This window comes from Oryctolagus cuniculus, chromosome 2 (genome assembly GCF_964237555.1).
Source record: "Oryctolagus cuniculus chromosome 2, mOryCun1.1, whole genome shotgun sequence".
NCBI classification, from domain to species: domain Eukaryota; kingdom Metazoa; phylum Chordata; class Mammalia; order Lagomorpha; family Leporidae; genus Oryctolagus; species Oryctolagus cuniculus.
The window spans coordinates 155,610,033-155,637,696 of record NC_091433.1 but is presented as its reverse complement, the minus strand read 5'-3'; the positions used below and the strand labels follow the sequence as shown (position 1 = coordinate 155,637,696).

Below are 27,664 nucleotides of genomic sequence, written 5' to 3'. Positions count from 1 at the left end.
GGGGGTCAGCTCCCAGGGTGGGAGCCGCGGGGCCCCACACCCTCCTAGAGCCTCACTTTCTTTTCTGTGAAATTCGGGACTCAGACAAAAAGCTACCTTTAAATGTTCCTTTTTGCCTCTAAAAGTCTGGGCATCTCAGGGTTGTCGATTCCATGGGTAGGCTAATTCTCCAGGCCCAAGAAAATTGTTTCCTTTGTGATGGGAACATCTATTTTTCTCCTCCTTCCCTTTTTCCTTTTTTTTTTTTAATAGAACAGACAAAATGAGCTCAGCTCACAAGTTCAGCTGATGTCTTCCTAAACCACAGGGTTCATCTTCTGAAACCGCTGCCTCTTCCTTCAGAAGCCTCAGCGGTCCTTAGCTCTGACAGCCAGCCCCATCACTTTTGTATTCGGTCTGGGAGAGGAGGCTTGGAATGAGCAAAGGCAGGCACAGATGTGACTGTAAGGGACATGGGCGCAAACTCAGCAGGAGCCCAGCTGGCATCCTGTCCCTCAGCTCCCACCACCCACAGCCCTATTCAGAGTCTGAGTGAACAGTACTGTTGTCAGTCAACCCACTGACCACTCAGTGCACGAAACGATTGATCCCTCATACTTGTAACCCCAATAATCGCACAGCCCCTAGTTTCAAAATCAGAGAAAGCTTCAAGATTGGGATTTTTTTTTAAATATGTATTTATTTGTTTGAAAGGCAGAGTTACAGAGAGGCAGAGGCAGAGAGAGACAGAAGTCTTCCATCCACTGGCTCACCCCCGAGATGGCCACAACGACTGGAGCTGCGCTGATCCGAAGCCAGGAGCCAGGAGCTTCTTTCAGGTCTCCCACATGGGTGCAGAGGCCCAAGCACTTGGGCCATCCTCCACCGATTTCCTAGGACATAGCAGAGAGCTGGATCAGAGAGTCAGGACTCCAACCGGCACCCACATGGGATGCCGGCAGGGCACCACAGGCGGCGGCTCCACCCACTGTGCTACAGCGCTGGCCCCCATGATAGGGATTTAAAGACAACATTTTCATAAAAGAAGGTCATCACAGGAAAGCAGAGTGATTAAGAGTATGGCTAGGGGCTTCGCCATAGTCAGGGTAGGTTCAAGTTCCAGCATCTTCATATAGGAACAATGGAGCTATCAGTTCCCTAAACTTCAACAGTCTCATCTATAAAATGGAGATGATAAATAATACCTACCTGAGGCAAGGAATAACCGAAAGAAAATCAATTATGGAAGGGGTTTGGCATAGATCTGCCACACCGTAAATGCTCAACAGGTCCAGTGATTATTAATAGTGGCACAGCATCAATAATCCATGAAAGAAGTGACTCTGGCGTGCCCTCGTCTAGTGAAGCTGCTGTGGTCTCGAGCATCGCACACCCGTCTGAACTTCTCTCGGGTCTGTGAAGCAAAGTTAAAATGGGAAAATGCTCTTAAGAGTCAGTCATTGAAATTCACAGTGTCTTTGAAATACCTCAAATTATATTTAATGTAAAAATTGCTCTCCTTGGAGAGAGAGAATAAAATAATTAAATAACTGGGGCTGGCACTGCGGTACAGTGTGTTAAGCTGCTGCCTGCAACAGTGGCATTCCATATGGGTGCCGGTTCAAGTCCCGGCTGCCCCACTTCAGACCCAACTCCCTATTAATGTGCCTGGGAAAGCAGCAGAAGATGGTCTCTGGGCTTGGACCCCTGAACCCACATGAGAAACCCAGATGAAGCTCCTAGCTCCTGTCAGCCTGGCCCAGCCCTGGCCATTGCGGCCATTTGGGGAGTGGACCAGCCGATGGAAGATCTCTCTCTCTGTCTCTCCCTCTCTCTCTGTAATTCGTACGTTCAAATAAAGAAATCTGTATGTTCAAATAAATAAATATAAAAAACTTCATTTTTTAAAATAATAAATAGCTAAAAGAATTAATAAGTTTTTAAACTTAAAAGGGGAGGGCAGGGGTTTGGCATAGCAGGTAGAGCCACTGCCTACAGCGCTGGCATCCCATGTGAGTGTTGGTTCGCGTTCTGGATGCGATGCTCTACTTCTGATCCATCTCCCTGCTATAGCCTGGGAAAGCAGTAGAAGATGGCCCAAATTCTTGGGCCCCTGCACCTGTGTGGGAGACCTGGAAGAAGCTCCTGGCTCCTGGCTTCAGACTGGCCCGGCTCCAGCTGTTGCGGCCATTTGTAAAGTGAACCAGCGGGTAAAAGACCTGTCTCCCTCTCTCTCTGCCTCTCTGTAACTGTCTTTCAAACAAATAAATAAAAATCCTTTTTTAAAAAATGTCCCTTGGGACGCCTGCATCCCATATCAGAAGGTCTTGATTCAAATCCTGCCTCTGCTTTTGATTCTACCTTCATCCTGCCAGGTGGCAGGTAGTGGCTCAGACAGTCGGGTCCCCTGCCCCCAGACCAGAAACCCAAATTGAGCTGCAGGCTCCCCGCTTCAGCCTGGTCCAGCTCCGGCTACTGGAGGCATTATGGAGTGAACAAGTGCATGGGAGATCTCTCCCCAGCTGTCTTGCCTTCTCTGTATCTCTGCCTTTTGGATAAATAAAAATACACACAAATTTCAAAGAGAGAATGATTTTTCGTCCTTTGTTGATGACATGAGTCAGTTTGAAGTCTTCCCCTTGGTTAGGCTGAGATTCTGGCTTTAGCCAATGGGAGAGGGCATGAATGAAAAGAAAAGGAGAGGGATGAGGACTGTTACAGGCTGTGGCACCATATGGCCTGAAACAGGACTCAGCAATGCTTGCTGAACCGAAAGCTTCTGTTCCTCCGTCACCTCCACCCCCTCTCCACTCCCGGGAAATCAGATGGTGCTGTAAACCCAGAGGGCCAAGGTGCCTGGCACACAGCGGCTCATCGTGAGTGGGGACAATGTCCCCCCCACCCTGGTGAAACATCAGTCCTGGTTTTTACTTTTTCAGATCCACATTGTGCCTGTGTGCTACTAGCCTGCGCCATCAAGAGATCCTTGATAGGATTGCTTGCATTACTGAATCAACAGCAGATTCAGTCTGGTCCCCCAACAGGCAGAAATGGATAAACACAGAACCGCTTTACTGTGTCCTGAGAAGTCTCACTCTGAGAAGTAGCCCCAGCCACCCTTGGGGCGATCTTGCCAGGCTGGCTGGCGAGATGTGGACAATGACAGATGACGCAAGTGGAGAGCAGGAAAGTGTGCCCGTACACAAGTGATGACAGCAGGTAGACAGACCTGCTCAGGAACCACGACAGGCCATTTTGAATTGGAAAAAAAAGTATGCAAATCCTCACTAACATATTGGGGGAAGACACAGCAGAGCAGGAAATATGCATGCACACGAGTGCACATTCATCAAAAGGGATCTCAATCACTCTGATGAAGACCAGGGCAGTCGAGGTAGGAAGAAGAGATGCATGCAGTGTTAACCTGTTGTTTCCCGCAGCTGCTTATAAGGGAAATGCTTCAGGGGACAGCCTGGTTGGGAATCAGTCCAAACATGATTAGAATCAGATTTAAACTAAAAAAGAAGTATCCTTAAGTGCAGTGATTCCCAATATTGGCCAACATTTAAATCAGCCTGGAGAGCTTCCAGGACTAGTGAAGCCCAGGCCACAGCCCAAACCAATTACATCATACTCTCTAGGGGCGGGAGCCAGGCACTGAACTTTCTGAAGCTCTTAGTAGATTTCAATGTGCACATGAGTTGCGGAACCCCTGTCAGTGGGGACATCCATGGTGAAGACGTGAGGAAATGGCTCATGAGGTTAATGGAAACTATAGAGTGCCCCTAAGAAATCAGCCTGCCCTATAATGGAATGAGACGTATGGCTCAGGGCTGGTGCTGTGGCATAGCAGGTAAAGCCGCCACCTGCAGTGCCGGCATCCCATATGGGTGCTGATTCGAGAACTGGCTCCTCCACTTCTGATGTAGCTCTGTGCTACAGCCTAGGAAAACAGTAGAAGATGGCCCAAGTGTTTGGGCCCCTGCACCTGTGCATAGGAGACCCAGAAGAAGCTCCTGGCTCCTGGCTTCAAATTGGCACAGCTCCAGCTGTTGCGGCCATCTGGGGAGTGAACCAGCAGATGGAAGACCTCTTTCGCTCTCTCTCTCTCTGTCTCTGCCTCTCTGTAACTCTGCTTTTCAAATAAATAAATCTTTTAAAAAAAGATATATGGCTCTTAATTTCCTTATTTATAACTTTATAGTGGATAAAGCCACCACCTGCAATGCTGGCATCCCATATGGGTGCCAGTTTGAGTCCTTGCTGCTCCACTTCTGATCCAGCTCCCTGCTAATGGCCTGGGAAAAGCAGCAGAAGATGGCCCAAGTGCTTGGTTCCCTGCCATCCAGGTGGGAGACCCAGAAGAAACTCCCGGCTCCTGGCTTTGGAGTGGCCCAGGCCTGGCTGTCATGGCCTTTTGGGAGTGAACCAGCAAATGGAAAATCTCTGTCTCTGTCTCTCTCTCTCTCTGTAAATGGCAACTTTCAAAATAAATCAATCTTTAGGTTTTTTTTTTTTAAGTGTTTATCAGTATAAGAAAAATAGATGAAGAGACAAGGCCACACTTCAAAATAAAGGAATTAAATTCAAGTGAGGATCTTGAACTCGGTAGCTGGGAGTGAGATAGAAATCAAAGGAGTTCATTGTCATTATGGATAGAGAAATTTACATATTTTTGCTTCATAGAATGTTCATATCCATGACCTAATTTTAACTTGCATCTCTGTGGAGTAGGCAGAGAAAGTATTATTTTTCTCTCCCACTTCCACAGATGGGGAAGCAGATAGTCTCATGATCTACTCGGCATTACAGAGCAGAGCGAGAGGCAGGGGTGGAAGTAGCACTCAGTTCTTCAGGAAGCCCGGCCGAATGTCCGTCTCCACACTGCGCAGCCTGGCCGCCCTTGAGGAGCTCTGCCAGGGTGGGGACAGTTCCAGCGAGGACTGAAACCAGCAAACACAACACTCGGTGAGCTGAACCAAAGAGGGCTGCTATTAGGGGGGACAATCCAGAACAGATGTCAAGGTCATCCATCCTGGGTCACCAGCATGAAGGTGGTGGCCCAGGGCTGGCACTCTGCCTTGAGGATGCCTCCTGAATACCGGGTGACATTAACACACCGAATTGGCCTCCACTTACCTTGGATTGGTGGGCAGAGGCAAGGTCCGTGAGGTCACAGAAATGACTTTGGGATAAAAAAAAATGTGCAAGTAGCAATTCTTGTGCTTTGGACTCCAGGAGAGACTCTCTGAAGTAGGTTGTGAGAGTGGCAATGAATTGTTGTTACCCTGGGTTCCATTGTGTGCAGAAACAGAAATTCACAAAGATAACTGAACTGCAGTAGGCTAAAAGGGCAAACAATGGGCCCAACTCCAGCACGCAGCTGGGGTTTGGAGGGACTAGAACTGGGAATTGCAAACTGTTGGAAACTCAGGGGAATGTGCTCTCTCTATCCTTCCTTTCCATTTATCTCTGTATTTGTGTTCATCTTTTCTCTGCTGCTCTGTCTACATGTGAGGTCAAAGACAGATGCCCACAGCTCCCAAGTTCACACCTCAGCTGCATGAACCAGGTCTATTCCCACCCTCTTCTCAAATAAAAACTCCCATGGGCAGGAACTCTGTGCCCAACTGGTTCTCCCCAAAAAATACCCATCCCTGATCCAGTCAGCTATGAGCAGGGGCGGGGTCACATTAGGTATCAATAACTGTCAGGAGTTCCCTATATGATGGCAGTACAGCACTTATTGATAGCAACTATTTAAGCTGAACATAGACCTCAAATTATCTATCACTCACACCTACTAGGATGGCTACACTTAAAAATAAAAGTGGGGAATAACAAATGTTGGCAGGTATAAATGTAAAATAGTGCTGTCTCAATTTGACTGTTTCTCAGTCAAATTAATCAATTAATCAATAGAATTAATATATTAATCTTAAACAGAATTAATTGACCCATCAATTCTACTCCTGGGTATATGAAAACAAGTGTTTAAGCAAAAACTTGTATACAAATGTGTCGCTCCCCCTCTTCATGGAGGAACGACACTAAACCCTGCCTAGGCTTCATATCCGAGTCACGGCACCATTATGTCGCTCCCCCTCTTCATGGAGGAACGACACAGGACCCTGCGCTGTTCTTTCGTCTGCTCGGCCCTCCCCGGGTTTGCTGCTGGTTCTTCCCGGGTTGGCTGCTGGTCCTTCCCGGGTTGGCTACCGTCCCTTCCACCTCTGTGGAAGGGTGGTTCCCCCTGCCACATTCCCCACTTCCGCGGGGGAGCGGCACACCTCTGGCCGGCTCTCTCGGGGGCTGCACAGGTGTTCCTCTTAGATGTTCCTGGTGCATGTTGTCTCTCTCCTCCTTTATAGTCCTCTTCCACCAATCCCAACTCGGCTGCCCACACGCCGAGTACGCTGCTCTCCTCCAATCAGGAGCAGGATCAGCTCCTGGAGGTCATCACTCAAGTTGGCAAGAGGCAGCTGCATAGAAGCTGTTTTCTCCTCTCCCAGCGCCATATTGTGGGAGAGCAGATGCATAGAATAAGTCTTAATTCCAGTAACTTAGTCCAGTCCGGGTTGCTCCCCACACAAATGTTGACAGCTGCAAAAAGATGGAAACCTAAAATGCCCATCATCTACTGACTGGATAAGCAAAATGCACTACAGTCACCCAGTGGAATATTATTTAACCTTAAAGAGAAATGAAGTTCTGATGCATACTAAAACAGAAGAACCTTGGGGACATTATGCTGAGTAAAAAAAGCCATATACCAAAGTCTGCATATTGTGTGATTCCATTGATATGAAATGTCTAGAACAGGCAAATCCACAGACAAGGCAGAACAGGGGACAGGAGGATGGAAAGGTGAAAGTGGGGTCTCCTGTTGGGGTGAGAAAAGTGCTCTGGAGGGGGCCGGTGCTGTGGCACAGTGGGTTAAAGGTCTGGCCTGCAGCGTCAGCATCCCATATGGGCTTTTTTTTGAGTCCCGGCTGCTCCACTTCCGATCCAGCTCTCAGCTATGGCCTGGGAAAGCAGTAGAAGATGGCTCAAGACCTTGGGCTCCTGCACCCACATGGGAGACCGGGAAGAAGCTCATGGCTCCTGGCTTTGGATTGGCGCAGCTCCACCCACTGTGGCCATTTGGGGAGTGAACCAGCAGATGGAAGACCTCTCTCACTGTCTCTACCTCTCTCTCTAACTCGGCCTTTCAAATAAATTAGATAAATCTTCAAAAAAAAAAAAAAAAAACCTACTAAAAAAAAGTGCTCTGGAACCAGGAAGTGCTGCTGATAGTGTGTAATATTCAGAAAGTACCAAATGTCACTGGATTATATGCTTGAAAACGGTTACTGTGGGGGTAGCTGTTGTGCTTGGGACACCTGCCTACCATACTAGAGAGTCTGGGACCAAGCCCCAACTCCCTTTCTTCCTTCTTTCATCTTTTCTTCTCCTTTCCTCTCCTTCTCTCCCTGTCACTCTCCCTGTCACTCTCCCTCTCCCTCTTCTTTCTAGATTTTTTAAAAAATATTTGAGGGGCAGAGTTATAGTGTGTGTGGGGGGGGTTTCCATCCGCTGGTTCACTCCCCAAACAGCCTCAATGGCCAGAACTGGGCCAATCCAAAGCCAGGAGCCAGGAGCTTCTTTCAGGTCTTCCACGTGGGTGTAGGGGTCATCTTCTACTGCTTTCCCAGGCCATAGCAGAGAGCTGGATTGGAAGCGGAGCAGCTGGGACTTGAACTGGCACCCAAAAGAGATGCTAGCACTGCAGGCCATGGCTTCACCCACTATGCCACAGAGCCGAGCCACCCCCCCCCCCCACCTCCTCTTCCAATTCCAACTTCTTGCTAAGGCACACCCTGAGAGGAAGCAGATGATGATTCATGTACTTGAGTTCCTGCTGCCATGTGGGAGACCTAGATGGAATTCTTGGCTCCTGGCTTTGACCTGGCCCAGCACCAGCTGTTGCAGGCATTTTGAGAGTTAACCAGTGGATGAAAGATATCCACTCCCCACCCCACTTTGCTCTTCCTTTCAAACAAGTAAAAATAAACTTTAGAATGACTGGCATGGTAAATGTGTTTCACCATAATAAAAAAATACATGCCTACCACATACAAATGCTCTGACACAGCATCCCCGGCCAGAGCAAATGGTGGCCCTGAAGCACTGTCTGGCCTTTGCTCCCATCAGGTGCTGGCACTGAAGTGGGTTGCATAGCAGGCAAAAGAAAAAAGACTTGTCCCAGTTACTCCCCTGGACCCACAGGTTCTGCAGACATGAACTGAGCACTTATTATGGCCAATCTGTGCCAGGCATCAAGCCTAAGGGGGATAAGAGGCCTAGTCCCTGGTCTTCAAGGGCTGACAGATGAGTGGAGCAAAGGCAAACAAATAGGTAATTTCAATACAATGTAAGGAGTGCTGAAACTAAGCCAGGGTGTGTCGGGAATTCAGAGGAGGTGTGTGATCACATCGCTGGGTGTAGCATGTGAGGCAGCACCTCAGCTGGCCCCGGGGAGATGAGCAGGGCTTCTCCCAGGAGATGGCAGTGGGAAAGAAGGGCACGGAGGCAGTGTGAGGGTCGGGCTCGGCACCCTCAGAGGGCACGGTAATAGGGGTGTGTAAGACAAAGGGCTGCGGTCCCTGTGTGAGAGCCGAGGCTTCCGGGAGCCAGGGGGAGGGAAGGATTCAAGAGAAGGGCCAATAGGTGAACAGGGTCACCGCTACCGCAAGGCCAAGGACGATGGGACGAGAGTGACCACGGACCGGCCCACGACGGGGTCGTGCTTCCCTTTGCACACTTTGCAGTCACGGCAGGTGTGGCTGCAGCAAGCCAACTGCACCGTGCAGTTTGGCTGGGACAAGACGAGGCACAGTGTGGTAGGGTGGGCTGCATGTCCTCCACAGAAAGACGAGATGAGACACAGAGCTGGAAGGCAGAGGAGGAGGAGGAGCAGTGGTGGTGCCCAAGAGTGCCAAGGCTGCAGAGCTTTGCAGGGTGGGCTGGGGGTGGTTTTGGACAGGTCAGGAGGGGGCCTGGCCCCTGAGATGGGGGTGGCAGGAATCGTGGAGGGAAGCTCCGCATCTACTCAGTCTAAGCTGCGGGTGCCACTCATCGCCATTCTGTGCCTGCACCCTCCCGCCCCTCGGCTGCCTTGTCATGGCTCCCATTGGCTTGCACCCCAGTCTCTTCAAGGGGCTCCTCTTCCACTGACATCTGGGCTCCTGGACCCTGCTGGGGAAAGTTGCAGCCCACTCAGGCTGGCGCTATGACAAAGTTACCATCCAGGCAACCTGGAAACCCTTATAGCATCCCTCTCAGCAGCCTCGCCCTGCCCCCGGGCCCTTCCCTCCACGTGGGCTTCCCGCAGCAGAGAAGCCCATGCAGCGCATTCCCTGGCCCTGGGGCACCAGCAAAGACCAGCATCTAGTGGCGTGGAGGAAGGGCCACTTGCTGGGGCAGCCTCTGAGGGGCGGGAGGGCTTGGGCACAGAGGCAAAGCCGCAACGTGGGGGTGGGGAGTCTGCGGCAGTGGCAGAAAGCGGCAGGGAAAGAGATGGAGGTTTGGAGGAGGCTGGAAAGCTAGCACACTGCGGGTTAACAGTGGGCAGGCTGGATGGAGGCGGGCGGGGGAAGCGTCCGGGCCAGCCAGAGTCAGGTGCTAAGTAGGACGGGCACAGGGCCCTGGAGGAGAGGGCTCCATGGGCGCCTCTTGCTGCACTCACAGATGCAGCCTCCCCGGCACCCCCCGCCCCCCGGGGGAATTCAAGGTGACAACGTTCCCAATGGCATCTGCACGCTTAGGAGAGCCAAGGTGCAGCGATTCTTTCCGAGGACAGGGTTTCTTGGCTGTCAGGGGGAGGTGGAGGTGAACAAAAGGAGAGGAGTGAAGACTCCTGTCCTTGCCCAGGGAGCACCAAGGCTCTGAGCGGTGCCCCTTACTCCGTGCTCTTCCTCCCGCCTTGCTGGCCCCCAGCCTCTCCCCACTTCAAGCCTTGCCTCGGACATCACCTCCATGCCGCCGCTTCAGCAGCTCTGGGAATTTTGGGGGCGGCTAATGCACCCTGTATGTCCCTCTAAGGACAAGTCCCTGGTCAGTTGGGGCTTGGGGGGAAGTGGAAGTGGAAGGAGTCATCCAGGTGCTCCTTGGTGAAGGCAAGGCTTTGCAGCCTTTGCACGGCTCTGGTCCCCAGGAGCCTGAGGCCAGAGAGGTTAAGTCACTGGCTTGAAGCAGCACAGCCCCCTTCCCAGCCTCACTCAGAGGGAGCTCACCTGTTTCCCTTCCCTGCCCACTGCCTAGTCAGTCAAAACTTGAGCCTCAGAAGCTCACAGCTGGAGTCCAGAGGAAGCATTTGTGGGTTGTGCCTGATCAACACCCCTTTGCCCTCTTTCTTTGGATCCCAGAAGCCAATCTGGCCCCCTTGCTGCCCCCACTGAAATCTGACTCCTGCACTGAGGCACCCAGTGGGGGTCTTTTGCATATCCTTTAACAAAAAAATTCCTGTTTGTATCTTCTTTTTTTAAAGACTTATTTATTTGAAAGGGTTACAGAGAAAGGCAGAGGGAGAGAGGGAGAGGGAGAGAGAGAGAGAGAGAGAGAGAGAGAGAGAGAGAGAGAGAATCTTCTATCTGCTGGGTCACTCCCCAAAAGGCTACATCAGCCTGGGCTGGGCCAGACCAAAGCTAGGAGCCAGGAGCTTCCTCTGTGTCTCCCATTGGGCCCTCTTTTACTGCTTTCCCAGGCACATTAAACAGGGAGCTGGATTGGAAGTTGAACAGCCGGGACTCAAACCTGCACCCATATAGGATGCAGGCGTCACAGGTGGCAGTTTGACCTGCTATGCCACAATGCTGGTCCCAGTGCTGGCAACTGTATGAGCAAGGTCTGATGTTTGATGCCAACCCCCCAGAAATCCAATATTTACCATCAAGCGAGTACACAGTTCGCACTCAGTCAGGGTCTAGGAGCTCTCCACACTGTCCCTCAGCAGATCTTGCCAGCACCAATGCTAAAACACAAGCAGAACCCAAGCAACACTCCTCATCACTGGGCCTGCTGGCCTCCAGCCCAGGCTCTTGCAACTGCCCCCTTGCTGGTGGGCCTGCTTCCCTCTGTGCCCCTGATGTCCATGACCTGCACACCACCTGGAGGATTCTGTTACACAGTAGGTTGGACCAAGTCACTCCTGGGCTCACATCCTCCCAGGAGCTCTCCCACCTCACTCAGAGCAAAGCCAAAGCCCTGACGATGACCCTCATGGCCTACATGGTCTGGCTCCATCATTCTTGGACTTCCTTTCCCACCTGGCTCCTCAGCCCCAGACAGACAGACACAGACACAGACATACACACACGTACACACACACACACACACACACACATGTTTGCTGCTCCTCTGTTACCCAGGCGACCTCTCACACTTCTGGTCCCTTGCCCATGCTGTACACCCACCAAGAAGTAAGCTCCTAAGGGCAGGGTTATTGTCTGTTGTATTCATTGCTGTATCCCCAGCATACAGCAAGAGTGCACAGCACTAAACATGTGCTCAGTTAGGATCTGAAGAAGGAATGAATGTCCAAATATGAACTGGGCAGCCTAGGCTACTGAGATATATGCAAAAATAATTTCAAAAATTGGAGGGATGGGCATTTGGCACAGTTGTTAGGTGGCTGTGTGGGATGTCCACATCTCATATCAGAGTGTCTGGGTTCAAGTCCCAGCTCTACCACTTTTGATCCAGCTTCCTGGACCCTGGACCCTGGACCCTGGACCCTGGGAGGTAGCAGACAAGTCAGTGGCTCAAGTACTTGAATCCCTGTCATCTACATGGGAGATCTGGATTGAATTCCTGGCTCCTGGCCTCAACCCAGCCCTGTCCTGGCTGTTTAGGGGAGTGAACCAGTGGATGGAAGATCTCTTTATGTTTCTCTGCCTTTCAAATAAAATGAAAATAAATTTTAAATTCAAAATAAAATCAGAGAGAGGCAATCAAACCAAAACAGACATGCATAAGTACTTAACTATAGCTCTCCAGAGTGATAAGACCCCAAGACTGGGGCCTTTGTGGGGTCTGGGTTTCCTTCTTTCTTTTTTTTTTAAAGATTCATTTATTTATTTGAAAGGCAGAGTCAGAGGCATAGAGAGAGAGGTCTTCCATCCAGTTATTCACTCCCCAGAAGACTGCAACAGCCAGAGCTATGCCAATCCAAAGCTAGGAGCCAGAGCCAGGAGCTTCTTCCAAGTCTCCCACGTGGGTGCAGAGGCCCAAGGACTGGGGCCATCTTCCACTGCTTTCCCAGGCCACAGCAGAGAGCTGGATCAGAAGTGGAGTAGCCGGGTCCCAAACCAGGCCCCATATGGGAGGCCAGCACTGCAGGCGGCGGCTTTACCTGCTGCGCCACAGCGCTGGCCCCAGGGACTGGGTTTCTTAGGAGTAGGGCTGGCAGACAGAGTTTTCTGTTTTGTTTTTCAATAAGCTCTTCAGAGAGACATTACATAAATTCCCTACAACCCTTCTCAGAAGTGTTTCACTTCGCTTCAATACCTCCCCACACTGGAGATTTCCATAAGCTTTCTATTAATTGCCCTTGAAGGCGTTTGCTTCCTGGAAGAAGCACGTTCTAAGTTATGAAAACAGAAAACCAGGATATTTTTATAGGACGCTCAACCTCGATGCAGGGCCTTGGCAAGCATCTGAAGGACAGCCTGCCCTGGACACAAAGCCATTGGAAGGACTTGGGAAGCTGGGCAACACTGCCGCTTCCACCCATCGGGAGTCCCCCAGGGTAGGAGGATGTGAACTGAAGTGGTCAGGGACCTTCTGAAACAGCTTCTCTCCTTGTCCCAGCACAGCCCCTCCCTGTACACACATATAGAGGTTTCCCTGGGCTCAGGAACTTTGTCCACCTGATCTCAGGTATCCCCCAAACTCAATGAGGCACAGACAGGCATTTGGCACAGAGTTAATACACTGTTTGGGGTGTCTGTATCCTATATAGAAGTGCCTGGGTTCGAGTCCCAGCCCTGCTCCTGATTTTAGCTTCCTGTTAATGTTCATCCTGGGAGTCAGCACATGATGGCTCAAGTTCATGGATTTCTGCCATCCATATAGGAGACTGAATTCTGGGATCCTTACTCCAGCTTGGCCTGGCCCTGACTATTGTGGGCATGTGGGGGAGTGAATCTGAAGATAAGAGATCTCTGTATGTCTAACTGACTCTGTCTGTCTGTCTCTCTGTATTTCAAATGCATGAATAAAGTCAATGATGTGGGGATGGGCACGCTTGGGATGCCTGCATCCCATATCAGAGTAGCTGGGTGCAAGTTCTCTTTGTATGTCCTTCTTTCTGTTGTTCTGCCTTTCAAATAAAAATAATAAATAAATAATCATTAAAAATAAAGAAATTCAATGGTGCACAAGCAATTTCTCTGGACTCTCTATGGCCTCCCCACTCAACCAGACTTAACAAAGCCCCTCTGGGCCCAAGCAACCTCACTTGGCAACTCCCTAACTCTAGAATGATTTACCCCGGGCCAGCAACATTTGTCTTCCATGTTTACCTGATTTCCATGTCCCTGCCTCTTCCCCTTCCTCACCTCCTTCCCCGTCAAAGCCCACTCTAAGGACAGCTCTGTTACCAGTCGTCACCTATCACCAGTGCCAGGGTGTCTCCTCTTTTCCAGAGATGAGTATGTTGTCAGCCACGTTTCTCCATTTAGGCATTTAGGTCTGTGAAGGAGGGGAACAGGGGGCCCCTACTTGGATCTCTGAGGTATTACCAAGGCACCAGCTACCATTTACTGAGTGCTGACTGTGTACCTCACCCTACCAGGTGCTTTGCAAATATTATATTGCTTAAATAATAAGTCTGCATGATTTAATATGTGTAAAGTGTTCCACATAGTGTCTGGCACATAGGAAATAATTCAAAGTAGCTATTTTTTAAATAATAATCTTTGTAACAACCCTATGAGCAATATATTGCCTTTTTTATAGACAAAGAACCAAAGTGACTCCCCAAACTCATTCAGATAGGTACAGGGCTAGGATTTAAACCCAGATACATCTGACTCTACGGAGCAGGCATGGGACCCAGCAGCTGAGATGCCCACATCCTGTATCTGAGTACTGGGGTACAGTTCCTGACTCCAGCTTCTTGCCAGTGCAGACCCTGGGAGGCAGCAGTGATGGCTCAAGTAATCGGATTCTTGCTGCCTATAGAGGAGCCCTGCGTTGAATCGCCAGCTCCCGGCTTCAGGCTCAACCTAACCCTGGCTATTGCAGGTATCTGGGGAGTGAACCAGCAGATGGGAGTTCTGTCTCAAGTAAATAAACTATTTATTTTTAAAAATAAAACACAAAAATTATTTTTTAAATCTAGATACACCGTGTGTGTTGTGTGTATCCCCCCAAAGAATGCGCTCCTCCCATAGTACCATTTGGATTTCAAACCACAAAAGCCTCAGCTATGTCTGCTCACAGTGAGTCTGGCCTGAAACGTGGGCACACGGGCAAGCCTGTCCTGAGACGCTGATTTTTAATAAGCTTCTGTCTACCATGAACCACTTCTCTGCCAGCTCTCTTGCCCTCATTACTTCCCAGAGCAGTGGAGGCGATTTTTCCCAGCTGGTACTCCCAGCATCTTACTGCTGGGGAAATGAGAGACTGAGAGGAGAGGGAAGTCCCCAGAGCCCCGAGATGTCATGGTCAAGCTCCAACACCAGCCTCTTCCGTTTCCTGTGGCTCCCAGGAGGGCCTGGGAAACGCATCGTCCCTGGGCTGCCTTCTTCTAGGACAAGACCCATGGCTGAGTGGCTAATTAGTGTGTGACGCTGCTCATGGCCCACTCCTTCCTCATATTCCCCCAGATCACAGCCAGGTTCTCTTTGGCCATTTGATACAGCCCACAAGAGAAGCAGGCTGCATGCATTTCCAGGAAAGGGGGTGTACGGCTGCCTGCCAGGGGCGGTGGAGATTTTGGTTAGAACCTGGTGTTAATACGGTCATCCCTGAATGAACCAGAGTTCATTGCACCACCAAAATCAACTCCTTGTTTCCATGTCTAATTGCTTCCCAAACTGGGGCTGTTGGCTCACGAGGCAAGGACCTGAATATGACTGCTGTCTGGGAAAACCAGTCAGAGCCCAGTGCCCGTGCGAGACGCACATCACTCACGGTGTCTGCCTGCCGGCCCCTGGGGACTGCGGAGAGATCTGTGCTGCGAGACAGCCTTCCCAAGTGCCTTCCTGAACATGTGCTGACTGCAGGGGCTCTTTGTTCCTTGCGGAAGATGCAAGAAAGCCTCCCTTTGATTTCAGGTGTTCTGTGTGGTACCTTCTTTCAGCTGAATTCCAGATAAAAACCTTCCAGAAGGTACTCGCCTCCTGCAGCTTGCTTTGAGGCTGTAACAAGAACCCCTATGGGAGGCAAACTGCACAGCCCAGGTTGACCTCAATCTCCCTGTATCTGATGGATACAGAGTGTCGTGTCTCAACAAACCCATGCAAAACTCGGAGGACCGCCTACCCCCTTCCAGGGTCGGCCAGAAGCCTAAACAGTCTGTCTTCATCGTAAGGCTTCCTCCAGGTTTTGTTCCTGGGACATGATGGCTGATGAGATGGTCCTTTGGCCTTGAAATCATACTGAAGAAGCAGTGTGGAGTACTGTCCGGGAGTAGACATGGTTTAAAAGGTTTTCTTCCCACGTGGAGGACACGAACTGCAAAGCTCTGCATTTTCCTTGCTCTGTTAAACCCAGCAGTACCCTTTCTGCTCATCCCATTTCAGGTTCTAACTTGGGCTTACAACTGCACTGACACCAATAACCAGTGAGGTCCTGAACAGGGCTGGCAGCCACTCCCCAGTAGGGCTAGGTGTCTAGTGCCCAGGGCCTGGGTCTCCTGAGTGGCTGGGAAAGCCCGCTGCATGCTGGAGTTCCCAACGGAGCAGGACCCATCTGCATCCCTTGCCCTCTAGGGCTCTGATGGCAGTAGGGCTCAGGTGCTGGGCACAGAGCCCAGACAAGAGCGGCTGGAGCGGGGGACAGGCAGGGAATTAGGTAAGACCTGGCAAATACCACTAGAAATCACTCAACCAAGGAGGAGGGAAGGTCAGTGCAGAGTGACAGGTGAGGGAGTCCACCCAGGAAGGCAGCAGTGGAAATCAGAAGGTAATCTGGCAAGATTTAGAGTTGAGGGCAAACCAGGAAAACAAAACCACCACCACCAGATTTTTGGCATAGGTGTCAATGCAAGTCAACAGGAAAGGGATCATCTTTTCAATAAATGGTGCACAAAGTCCTATTTAACCATAGGTAAAAATGAACCTCAGTTATTATCTTGTTCCACGCACAAAACCTAATTTGAAATTGGCCTGTCAAGGTTAAAACTATAAAGTCTTTAACACACACACACAAAAGAGAGAGAGAAAAGAACATCTTATTAATCTTGAGTTAGCAAAAAATCTTGAAAATAATTCAAAAAGTTCAAATGACAAATGACAACTTAATGCCCGTGAACAGAATGCTTAAAAATGGTTAAAAAGGTACATTTGATGTTATATATTTTACCATAATTAAAAGACACACACAGAATGCCTCTGTTTAGGCATTTGGTGGGGGTACAATAGAAAATATTTCTATTCATCAAAATTAAAAACTTCTGTTCTAGGGGCCGATGCTGCGGCATAGCAGGTAAAGCCATCACCTACAGCGCTGGCATCCCTTATGGGTGCTGGTTCAAAACCTGGCTGCTCTACTTCCGATCCAGCTCTCTGCTATGGCCTGGGAAAGCAACAGAAGATGGCCCAAGTGCTTGGGCCCCTGCACCCGCGTGGGAGACGCGGGGGAAGCTCCTGGCTCCTGGCTTTGGATCGGCCCAGCTCCAGCCTTTGCAGCCATTTGGGGAGTGAAGCAGCAGATGGAAGACCTCTTTCTATCTCTCTCTTGCCTCTGCCTCTCTGTAACTCTGCCTTTCAAATAAATAAAATTTTTTTAAAGCTGTTCTTCAAAAGACATTGTCACAGAAATGGAAAGATGAGACATATGAACATTTACAAAATCTGTATCTGACAAAGGACTTGCTCCGGAATATATATATATTCAATAACAAGACAAACAACCCAAATATTTTTAAATGGGCAAAAGATTTAAACAAACATTTTACCTAAGAAGATATAATGTTAGTAAATAAGCACATGAAAGATGCTTAATATAATTAGTCATTAGGGAAATGCAAATTAAAACCTCAGTGAGAAACTATGATATACCTACTAGAATGACAGGAAATACAGAAGTGACTATTCCAAATGTTATTCAAAGGAGTTGGAGGGGTTGGCGCTGTGGCGTAGGGGGTAAAGCCACTGCTTTCAGTGCCAGCATCCCATATGGGCGCCGGTTCGAGTCCCAGCTGTTCCACTTCTGATACAGCTCTCTGCTATGGCCTGGGAAAACAGTAGAAGATGGTCCGAGTCCTTGGGCCCCTGCACCCACGTGGGAGACCCAGAGGAAGCTCCTGGCTCCTGGCTTCAGATTGGCCCAGCTCCTGCCATTGCGGCCATTTTGGGGAGTGAACCAGTGAATGGAAGACCTTTCTCTCTGTCTCTCCCTCTTTCTGTGGAGCAACTGAAACTCCTCATACACTGCTGGTGAGTATATGAAAGGCTAAAACTACTTGGGAAAACAATTTGACCATTTCTTCTAAAGTTTCACATAACCCTACTCTATGATCAAACCATTCCCCACTTAATGTATTTACTCTAGGGAAATGAAAGCATATGTCCACAAAACTCTTGCTTTTCCTGGTGGCCACTGCGGTTCGGTGGATTAAGTTCCAGCTGGAGTGTCAGTTCAAGTCCTGGCCTGCTTCCTGCTAATGCATCCTGGATGGATGCAGAGGATGATGGCCCAAGGGTTTTCTCCTGATTCAGCCTGGCCCAGCCCTGGCTGCTGTGACATTTTGGAAATGAACCAGCAGATGAAAGATCTCTCTTTCTCTTGCTGTCACTTTCAAGCAAAATAAACAAACATTCAAAACAGCCCCTGAGAGGTGGAGATTGTGGTGCTGCAGGTTAAGCCGCCATGTGGGGTGCCTATACCCCACGTCAGAGTGCCTGAGTTGAGTCCTGGCTACTCAGCTTCCTACCCAGTTCCCCATCAATGCGTTCTGGAAAGCACCAGATAAAGGTTCAAGTACCTGGGGCTCTGCCACCCACGTAGGAGACTTGGATGGAGTTCCAGGTACCTGGCTTCAGCCTGGCCCAGCCCTGGCTATTGTGGACATTTGGGAAATGAACCACTGGGTGAAAGATCTCTCTCTCTCTTTCTCTCTCTCTCTCTCTCTCATTCTGCCTTTCAAGTAGATGAAAATAAACATTTTAAAAAATAAAAAGATATTTCAAAAAAATTTTTAAAGTAGTCCCAGAACATAGAAAAACTTTTGAAAAAAGAAAAGGCTTGCACTTGTGGGTTCACGGAACTTTATTTGTAACAGCAAAAAACCTGTAAACTTAAATGTCTGTCATCAGGTGAATGGATAAACAAATTTAGGATGTCTTAAAAAACGGAACACTACTCAGCAACCGATAAGATTGAACTACTGATATAAGCAGCAACCTCAGGATAATTACTCTGAGCGAGCAGACACACAAAAAGGAGTATCTACTTCCATACACAAACTTCTAGAGAATGCAAATTAATCTACATTGACAGAAGGCAGATAATGGGCTGCCTAGGAACAGGGTGTGGTGGGACATGAGGGGTGGGTTACAGAGGAGGAACATGTTCATTAGCTCGACTGCCGCAATGGTTTCATGGGTGTGGACGTATGTCAGAACTCATCAAGTCCTAGTCCTTCAAATGTGCAGCTAATTACACACTGATTACAATCCAATAAAGCCTTTTAAAAATAAGAAGAAAGAAGAAAAACTCACCCGCAGCCATTAACAGGCAGCACAGGGTCACGGCTGGCATGTGCCACCTGGAGGCTCCTGATGTGCGGCCTCCATCATGCTCCTGATCTTTCCAAGCCTTGTCTTCTGCATCTGTAAAAAGGATAATACTAGCGTTGTGAAAGCAAGTGTCCTATTTGAAAGTACTTAGAGGCCGGCGCCGCGGCTCACTTGGCTAATCCTCCGCCTGTGGTGCCAGCACCCCAGGTTCTAGTCCCGGTTGGGGCTCCAGTTCTGTCCCGGCTGCCCCTCTTCCAGGCCAGCTCTCTGCTGTGGCCCAGGAGTGCAGTGGAGGATGGCCCAAGTGCTTGGGCCCTGCACCCGCATGGGAGACCAGGAGGAAGCACCTAGCTCCTGGCTTGGATCGGTGCGGCGCCCTGGCTGCAGTGTGCCGGCCGTATCGGCCATTTGGAGGGTGAACCAACGGAAGGAAGACCTGTCTCTCTCACTGTCTAACTCTGCCTGTCAAAAAAAAAAAAAAAAAAAAAGCACTTAGAATCATAGCTAAAAAAGGTAAATGTTGGCCACCACCACCGTCATCATCATCATCTTTTGTGAAGCTGCGGATACAGACATACAGACATACAGCAGAGATCAGCATTCAGGATGGAGGGTGGGGGCAGCAGGTGAGAATTCTAGACCGACAGGGATACCCAGAAGTCCCAGCACCCCAAGGAGGGAGGTTTTGAGGCAAATTCCTGGCCAACTTGAGGCTGGCCCCAGGTTTAGTTGGCTAGAAGCTGCAGAGGAGAGAGAGAAGTGGACGCACCTGGAAGAAATCATGCGGGTGGAAAATAAAGACTGACGGGAAGCCACAGACCCTGCCAGAGCTTCTTAAGTTTGTAGCCAACAGCTGTTGGGGTTGTCTTAGTGGCACTGGCAGGTGGACTCTCCTCTGTCACTGTCACCTTGGAAGTGGCTTCCTGGCCTACCAGAGGAGCACCTTCCAGCCTTCCCAGGATTTCCAGGTACCCACCCCTCAGGGCTTAGTCTTCTCGCCTTGGACGGGATGCCCTTGAGAGTATTGGCACCTTCCAAGCTGCTTTCTGGTCCGAGTGACCCAAGCGCCTGTCCAGCGCCTGTCCAGCGCCTGTCCAGTGCCTGCCGCAGCACAGCAACAGAGCAACAGGACAACAGGAACGCTACCAGTGACCAGCTACTCGGGGTAAGTGCAGTGACTTCTGTGAGGAAAATCCAAGGCTTGGCTGGAAACGCTGGTGAAGACCAGGGTGGGCAGGGGAGGTGGGTGGTCAGAAACTGCAGGAATGGCCGGCGTTATGGCTCAATAGGCTAATCCTCCGCCTTGCGGCGCCGGCACACCGGGTTCTAGTCCCGGTCGGGGCGCCGGATTCTGTCCCGGTTGCCCCTCTTCCAGGCCAGCTCTCTGCTGTGGCCAGGGAGTGCAGTGGAGGATGGCCCAGGTGCTTGGGCCCTGCACCCCATGGGAGACCAGGAGAAGCACCTGGCTCCTGCCTTCGGATCAGCGCGGTGTGCCAGCCGCAGCGCACCGGCCGTAGCGGCCATTGGGAGGTGAACCAACGGAAAAACAAACAAACAAACAAAAAAACAACTCAAGAACTTTCTCCAGGATCTGCGCTGGGCAGCGCAGGGTCTCAGCTTGAAAGAACTCCGTAAAGTTACAGAGGCTCTTAAGAGTTCATGGGCCTGGGCGGGTACCGTGATGCAGCAGTTTTAGCTGCTGCCCGGGATCCTACTTCCCATATCTAGTGCCTGCTGCAAATCTTGCTGCTCCTCACTTCCCATCAAACCTCCTGCTAATATGTACTCTGAGAGGCAGCACATGACAGCCCAAGTACTTGCATTCCTGCTACCCTGTGGGAGACCCAGAGGAAGTTCCTGGTTCCTGGATTTGGCCTGGCCCAGTCCTGGTTGCTACAGCCATTTGGGGAGTGAACCAGCAAATGGAAGATCTCTCTCCCTCCCTCTCCATCCTTCCTTCCCTCTCTTTTTCTCTGTCACTCTGCCTTTCAAATAAATAATAAGTAAATCTTTAAATAAACCGAAAAAGAGAGGCCAACAAGGTAGCACAGCATGTTAAGCCACTTCCTGCAACACCGGCATCCCATCAGAGTGCTGGCTTGAGTCTTGGCTGCTCCAATTCTGATCCAGCTTCCTGCCTGGGAAGGCAGCAGCAGATGGCTCAAGTGCTTGAGCCCCTGCTTCCCCCGTAGGAGACAGGATGGAGTTCCAGGCTCTTGGCTTTGGCCTGGCCCACTCCTAGCTGTGGCGATCATATTGGGAATAAACCAGAAGATTAAAGATCTCTCTCTCTGTCAAATCAATACATCTTTTTTTTTTTTTTTTAAGATTTATGTATTTATTTGAGAGGCATAGTCACAAACAGAAAGAGGGAGAGACAGAGAGAAGTCTTCCATCTGCTGGTTCATTCCCTAAATGGCTGCTGTGGGGAGCAATCCGGACTAGACTAAGTTACTGGAATTAAGACTTATTCTATGCATCTGCTCTCCCACAATATGGCACTGGGAGAGAAGAAAACAGCTTCTACACAGCTGCCTCCAGTTCAGCCAATAAACTGTAGGACTTGCTCCTGATTGGAGAGCAGCGTACTCGGCGTGTGGGCAGCCGAGTTAGGATTGGCGGAGGAGGACTATAAAGGAGGAGAGAGACGGCATGCACCAGGAACATCTAAGGGGAACACCTGTGGGAACACCTGTGCAGCCCCCGAGAGAGCCGGCCGGCGGTGTGCCGCTCCCCTGCGGAAGTGGGGAATGTGGCCAGGGGGAACTGCCCTTCCACGGAGGTGGAAGGGACGGTAGCCAACCCGGGAAGAACCAGCAGCAAACCCGGGGAGGGCTGAGCAGATGAAAGAACAGCGCAGGGTCCTGTGTCGTTCCTCCACGAAGAGGGGGAGCGACATAATGGTGCCGTGACTCGGATATGAAGCCTAGGCAGGGTTTAGTGTTGCTCCTCCACGAAGAGGGGGAGCGACAGCTGCAATGGGTGGAGCTGGGCCAATCTGAAGCCAGGAGCCTTTTCTGGGTCTCCCACGTGGATGCAAGGGTCCAAGCACCTGAGTCATCTTCCACTGCTTTCCCAGCACATTAGCAGGGTGTTGGATGGGAAACAGAGCAGCTGGGACTTGAACCAAGGTCCATATGGGATGCTGGCACCACAGGCGGATGCTCAACCTACTACGCCACAGCACCAGTCCCAATAAATCTTAGGAAAAAAGAAGAGTTCATGGCTTAAAATCCAGTTCTGCCTCTACTGGTTCCATGCTGTTTGCCCCAGCCCATCCTCTTCTAATTTGTGTTATGCTCAGGTGATTAACTTCTTTAAATTGTTGTATTTACTTATTGTCATTTTATTTGAAAGGCACAGAGAGACCTCCCATCCATTGGTTCACTCTCCAAATACCTGCAAAAGCTGGGGCTGGATTAGGCCAAAGCCTGAGTCCAGAACTCCATGCAGGTCTCCTACATGGGTGGCAGGGACCCAAGTGCTTGAGCCATCACTTCTGCCTCCCAGGGTGCACATTAGCAGGAAGCTGGATTAGAAGTGGAGTAGCTGGGGTTCCAGTCAGGTACTCAGACATGGGATGTGGACGTCCCAAGCAACATCTCAACTACTGCACTGAATGCCCGCCCCGACCGACCCCTTTCGACTGCATCACCTGGGATTTCCTTCACCTCTGGTGTCCGGATGGGTCTAGCCACTGGGAGGGGCGGGGCAGCAGGAGAAAGGAGAGGCTGGCTATTTCTGGCAGTAACTGAGTGCCTTGGTGACTCAGTCTGCTGCATGGTTTCGGTTCTCACCCAGGCTCTGTCACACTGCTCACTCCTCGGTCCATTGGGCTTCGTGCTACTGTTGCTGGCATCTGGGTCCCTCACGAGCTTTGGTTTGTGCCATGAGCCCTGCCCTGGCCTCTCTGAGGAAAATCTCTTCATGTGAACTGGAGTCGTGGATTCTATCCTCTACCAGGGCCGGCTGATGCAGCCGCCTAGCAGCTGTGCACTCTTCTGCGGCAGTCAGCTTCCGGGCTCCACTTACCACCTTAGGGATATTAGAGGTTGTGCGGACCCCATGAGATAGGCACACAGGGCCACTGCTGCCATCCTAGGTGACGCCCCAGTCTCTGGGCCTCCCGATCTCTTCGCCCTCCTCCTAGAGATTTTGTTCCCCTGACAAGCCCTGCGCTCAGGCTGAAGGTGAGAGGAAGAGTGTCCCCAGCGATCCTCGCCCTGCAGGCGTCCTGCCAGCCCAGCGTCAACCTTCCCGACAAAGGTCAGCCTGCCCGGAATGAGGAAGTGCAGCTGGGAAAGGCAAATTCAAACCCGAAAATACAGACCTGGAGCACTTCAATCAGCGTGGCCTGCGGCGCCCTTGCCCGCAGTAACTGTGCTGTTTATGAGGCAATAAGCCATTGAAATGACTGATGTTGGAACCACAGAACTCTCCGCGTGGCTTAGGAGAACCACTGCCAATCTGAGGGCTCCAGGGGGTCTGCAGGGTGAGGCCAGGATTGCCCTTTCACCTCTGCCTCCAACCTGCCTCTTTCCCCTCCATGGGGAGCACCAGTCCCTGGTGCGGTTACCATGACATGGGTGCTCTGGCCAAGACCCTGGAGTTCAGACAGGGTGGCCTGCAACACAGGTACTAAAGCCAGTGTTGTGTCTTCTGCAAAGTTGTGATAAATTACTTTGTGCTGGGCCGGCGCCGTGGCTCAATAGGCTAATCTTCCGCCTTGCAGCACCAGCACACCGGGTTCTAGTCTTGGTCGGGGCGCCGGATTCTGTCCCGGTTGCCCCTCTTCCAGGCCAGCTCTCTGCTATGGCCCGGGAGTTCAGTGGAGGATGGCCCAAGTGCTTGGGCCCTGCACCCGCATGGGAGACAAGGAGAAGCACCTGGCTCCTGCCTTCGGATCAGTGCGATGCGCTGGCCGCAGCGCGCCAGCTGCAGTGGCCATTGGAGGGTGAACCAACGGCAAAGGAAGACCTTTCTCTCTGTCTCTCTCTCTCACTGTTCTACCTGTCAAAAAAAAAAATTACTTTGTGCTGGGGAGGGTCAGGGTGATCCAAAGCACAACACAGGACTCCTGGGTTCGAATTCTGACTCTGCCACTTATTTACTTGGCTAGTGTATTTGCCCCATTTATAACTCAGTGTTGTCATCTGTAAAGTGGGGATGACAGGAGGAATATGCCTGTGTTAGGGACTAAATGAGATTATGTATAGATGGCTTAGTATGGGGCCTGGCACACAGGGAGTGCTCAGAAAATGAGGCGTGATCGAGAGTCATGTCATGTCATCTCTTCTCATCTGGCTGGCTATGCTTCTCCCAGCGACAAAGAAAGCAAGTATCCCTGGGCAATTAAGAGGTCGTTACTTGACACCTGCTTCCGGGAAGGTGACAAACACGGTCGCACAAATTCCCGACCCACATGGGCTCTCACAGCCCAGCTAATCCAGAGGGTGCTGCAGGGCAAGTGTACATGTTGTGAGAGCTACGAGCTGGGCACCAAATGAATGGCCAGCAGACGGCCCTGAGAGCAGGACCGGGGCTAGTGGGCCCTTCGGGCAGCACCTTGACCAGACTGGCAAGGTGGGATGTGACTAAACTAAGTATTTTGTGGTAGCAAAATACTCCACAGAGGATCTTAGTACTGAAAACACACCACCAAATACTGTTAGAAGGCAGCTATGCCGGGGTCAGCATTGTAGCACTGTGGGTTAGGCTGCCACCTGCGATACCAGCAACCTATCCAGATGCTGGTTCAAGTCTCAGCTGCTTCACTATTTATTTATTTTTTTTTAAGTTTATTTATTTGAAAGGCAGAGTTACAGGGGGAGGGACAAAGAGGGAGGGAAGGAGAGAAAGAGTGAGCGTGAGAGAGAGGGAGGGAGAGACAGAGAGAGAGAGAGAGAGAGAGAACCTTCCATCCACTGGTTCATTTCCCAATAGGCTACAACAGTCTGGGCACGTGGTAAGGGCCCAGGTGTCTCACTGCTTTTATCCGTTGTCAATCATTTCTGTAGGTGGCTGTGACAATCTTGTGTTGCTGGCCGGCAGCACCCATGGCTCTCAGTCTGCTCAACAACCATGGCAGAAGCAACAGATACTCCACAAGCTACGACACTCCATAGGTTGAGTGTATTAAATTCACTTTCTACTTTTTTATTCTCAGTTTAGGTTGGTTTTATCAAGACATAATCCCATCCCAAGTTGAGAGCATCTGTGCACACACATACTTTTTTTTTTTTTTAAGATTTATTTATTTATTTGAAAGGCAGAGTTACAGAGAAACAGAGGCAGAGAGAGAGGTTTTCCATCTGGTGGTTCACTCCTTAAATGTCTACAACAGCTGGAGCTGGCCTAGAGCGAAGCCAGGAGCCAGAAGCTTCTTCTAGGTCTCCCAGGAGACTTAGAAGCCTTTGGGTGCAGGAGCCCAAAGACTTGGGTCATCTTCTACTACTTGGGGCTTAAGAACTTGGGCCATCTTCTTTAAAAAAAAAAAAAAGATTTATTTATTTTATTTGAAAGTTGGAATTACACAGAGAGAAGGAGAGGCAGAGAGAGAGAGAGGTCTTCCATCGATGGTTCAATCCCCTTGGCAACTCATGACAAGAGCCTAGGGTGATTACTGATGCCATAAACAAGAGTGTCAATTTGTTAAGTCAACAACAGGAGTTACTGTGCACTTACTCCTCATGTAGGATCTCTGTCCTTAATGTGCTGTACATTGTGATTTAATGCTATAACTAGGACTCAAACAGTATTTTTCACTTTGTGTTTCTGTGTGGGTGCAAACTGTTGAAATCTTTACTTAATATATGCTAAACTGATCTTCTGTATATAAAGAGAATTGAAAATGAATCTTGATGTGAATGGAAGGGGAGAGGGAGCGGGAAAAGGAAGGGTTGTGGGTGGGAGGGAAGTTACGGGGGGGAAGCCATTGTAATCCCTAAGCTGTACTTTCGAAATTTATATTCATTAAATAAAAGTTAAAAACTAATTTTTAAAAATATTTATTTTGAAAGTCAGAGTTGCATAGAGACAAAGAGAGACAGAGAGAGAGAGAGAAAGAGAGGTCTTCCATTCACTGGATCACTTCCCAGGTGGCTCCAATGGCCAGCGCTGTGCCAGGCAAAAGCCAGGAGCCACTAGCTTCATCTGGGTCTCTTTTCTCTCTCTCTCTCTCTCTCCTTTTTTTTTTTTTTTTTTTTTTTTTTTTGACAAGCAGAGTGGACAGTGAGAGAGAGAGAGAGAGAGACAGAGAGAAAGGTCTTTCTTTTCTGTTGGTTCACCCCACAGTGGCCACTGCGGCTGGTGCACCACGCTGATCCAAAGCCAGGAGCCAGGTGCTTCTCCTGGTCTCCCATGCAGGTGCAGGCCCCAAGGACTTGGGCCATCCTCCAGAGAGCTGGACTGGAAGAGGAGCAACCGGGACAGAATCCAGCGCCCTGACCGGGACTAGAACCCGGTGTGCCGGCGCCACAGGTGGAGGATTAGCCTAGTGAGCTGTGGTGCTGGCCCCCTATCTGGGTCTCTTATGGGGGGTAGCTGGGATCCAAATACTTGGGCCATCTTCCACTGCTTTCCCCAGGCCATTAGCAGGGAGTTGGATGGGAAGTGGAGCAGCGGGGCACAAACCAGTGCCCATATGGGATACCAGCATTAGAGGTGCCAGCTTTACCTACTATGCCACAACACCTGCCCCAAAATAAATATTTCAAAGAAAAAAAAAGACTCAAATTATCATGAAACAGACTTAAAAGACCAATCCCCTCACATGGTCATTCAAAGTAGTACCAGAAACCATACAATTTTCCACCAAAGCACCCAAGGGGCTTTACTTAACTCTTGCTGAATATGTCCCATGTGCCAGGCACCCAGCTAAGCACTTCAGTGTAATTGCATAGTGCAGCAAGCTGTGTGTTCCAAAGATGGCTGCTACCGCAGCCCATCCTACATGCAGCTGACCTAGTGGACACAGAGACACAGATCACCCACAAACCTGAAAGATGTCTTAGAAGCGATCCGCAAACAGTAGGCATGCTTTCGTGGTGCACACACTGGAGGAGTGAGAGGCTGCTTGGGCGGTAGTCGTCGTGGGGTGCGCAGAGGACTGGAAGCTTGGATGTGAGTGTGAACCGGGTTTCTAGACTCCTGGGAGCATCGGTTTTGCCACCTGTCAAAGTGGAGACAGTGTCACGCAAGCACACAGGATGGTTCCCCAAAAACAAGGTTCTATAGGAAAGCCCTGAGCTTTCCTCTGTGAGTGCTCACTGAGCCGTTACCAGGAACATTCAGAGGTAACAGGTCCCTGAGCAGGGTGCAGAATGTAGCTGCTGCCCTCAGGACACCCAGGCTACCAAGGGAAGGGCTTCAGGTGGAGCGGCGGCCAGGAAAAGGCCGGCGCTGGCAGAGCAGATCACAGAGGCAGGACACGCTGCGCACCGTCGGTCAGGAGCAAGGCGTGCGGGGAGACAGAATGTGGGCACTGAAGGGCGGCAAAACTGAGGCAGACAGCATCAGCTAGAGCTGATGGACAGCAAAGCCCGTAACACAAAACGTACTATCCTGTCCATGTTGCCAGAGCGTATTCGTAACCGGGAACAGCTCCGTGAGTAGACCACATTATTTGTTCAAAAATATTTGCTGCCATCTCCACCCACACGGCTCCTCCTGATGGGGAGAGTGGACCTTGCACCCCACAGTGTCAGCGTTGGCCATATGCCTTCGTTTCCCAGCGGAAG

The 27,664-nt window shown here is 50.4% G+C and overlaps 1 long non-coding RNA gene across 1 annotated transcript; it reads right to left on the bottom strand.

Annotated features, from left to right (window-relative positions):
• Positions 1-671: 671 nt before the first annotated feature.
• Positions 672-27,664, bottom strand: LOC103347688 (uncharacterized). Its single transcript, XR_516267.4, has 3 exons — positions 26,923-27,664; positions 18,909-19,019; positions 672-1,393 (listed from the first exon to the last, which is right to left on the bottom strand). It is a non-coding gene; the product is annotated as an uncharacterized lncRNA (long non-coding RNA).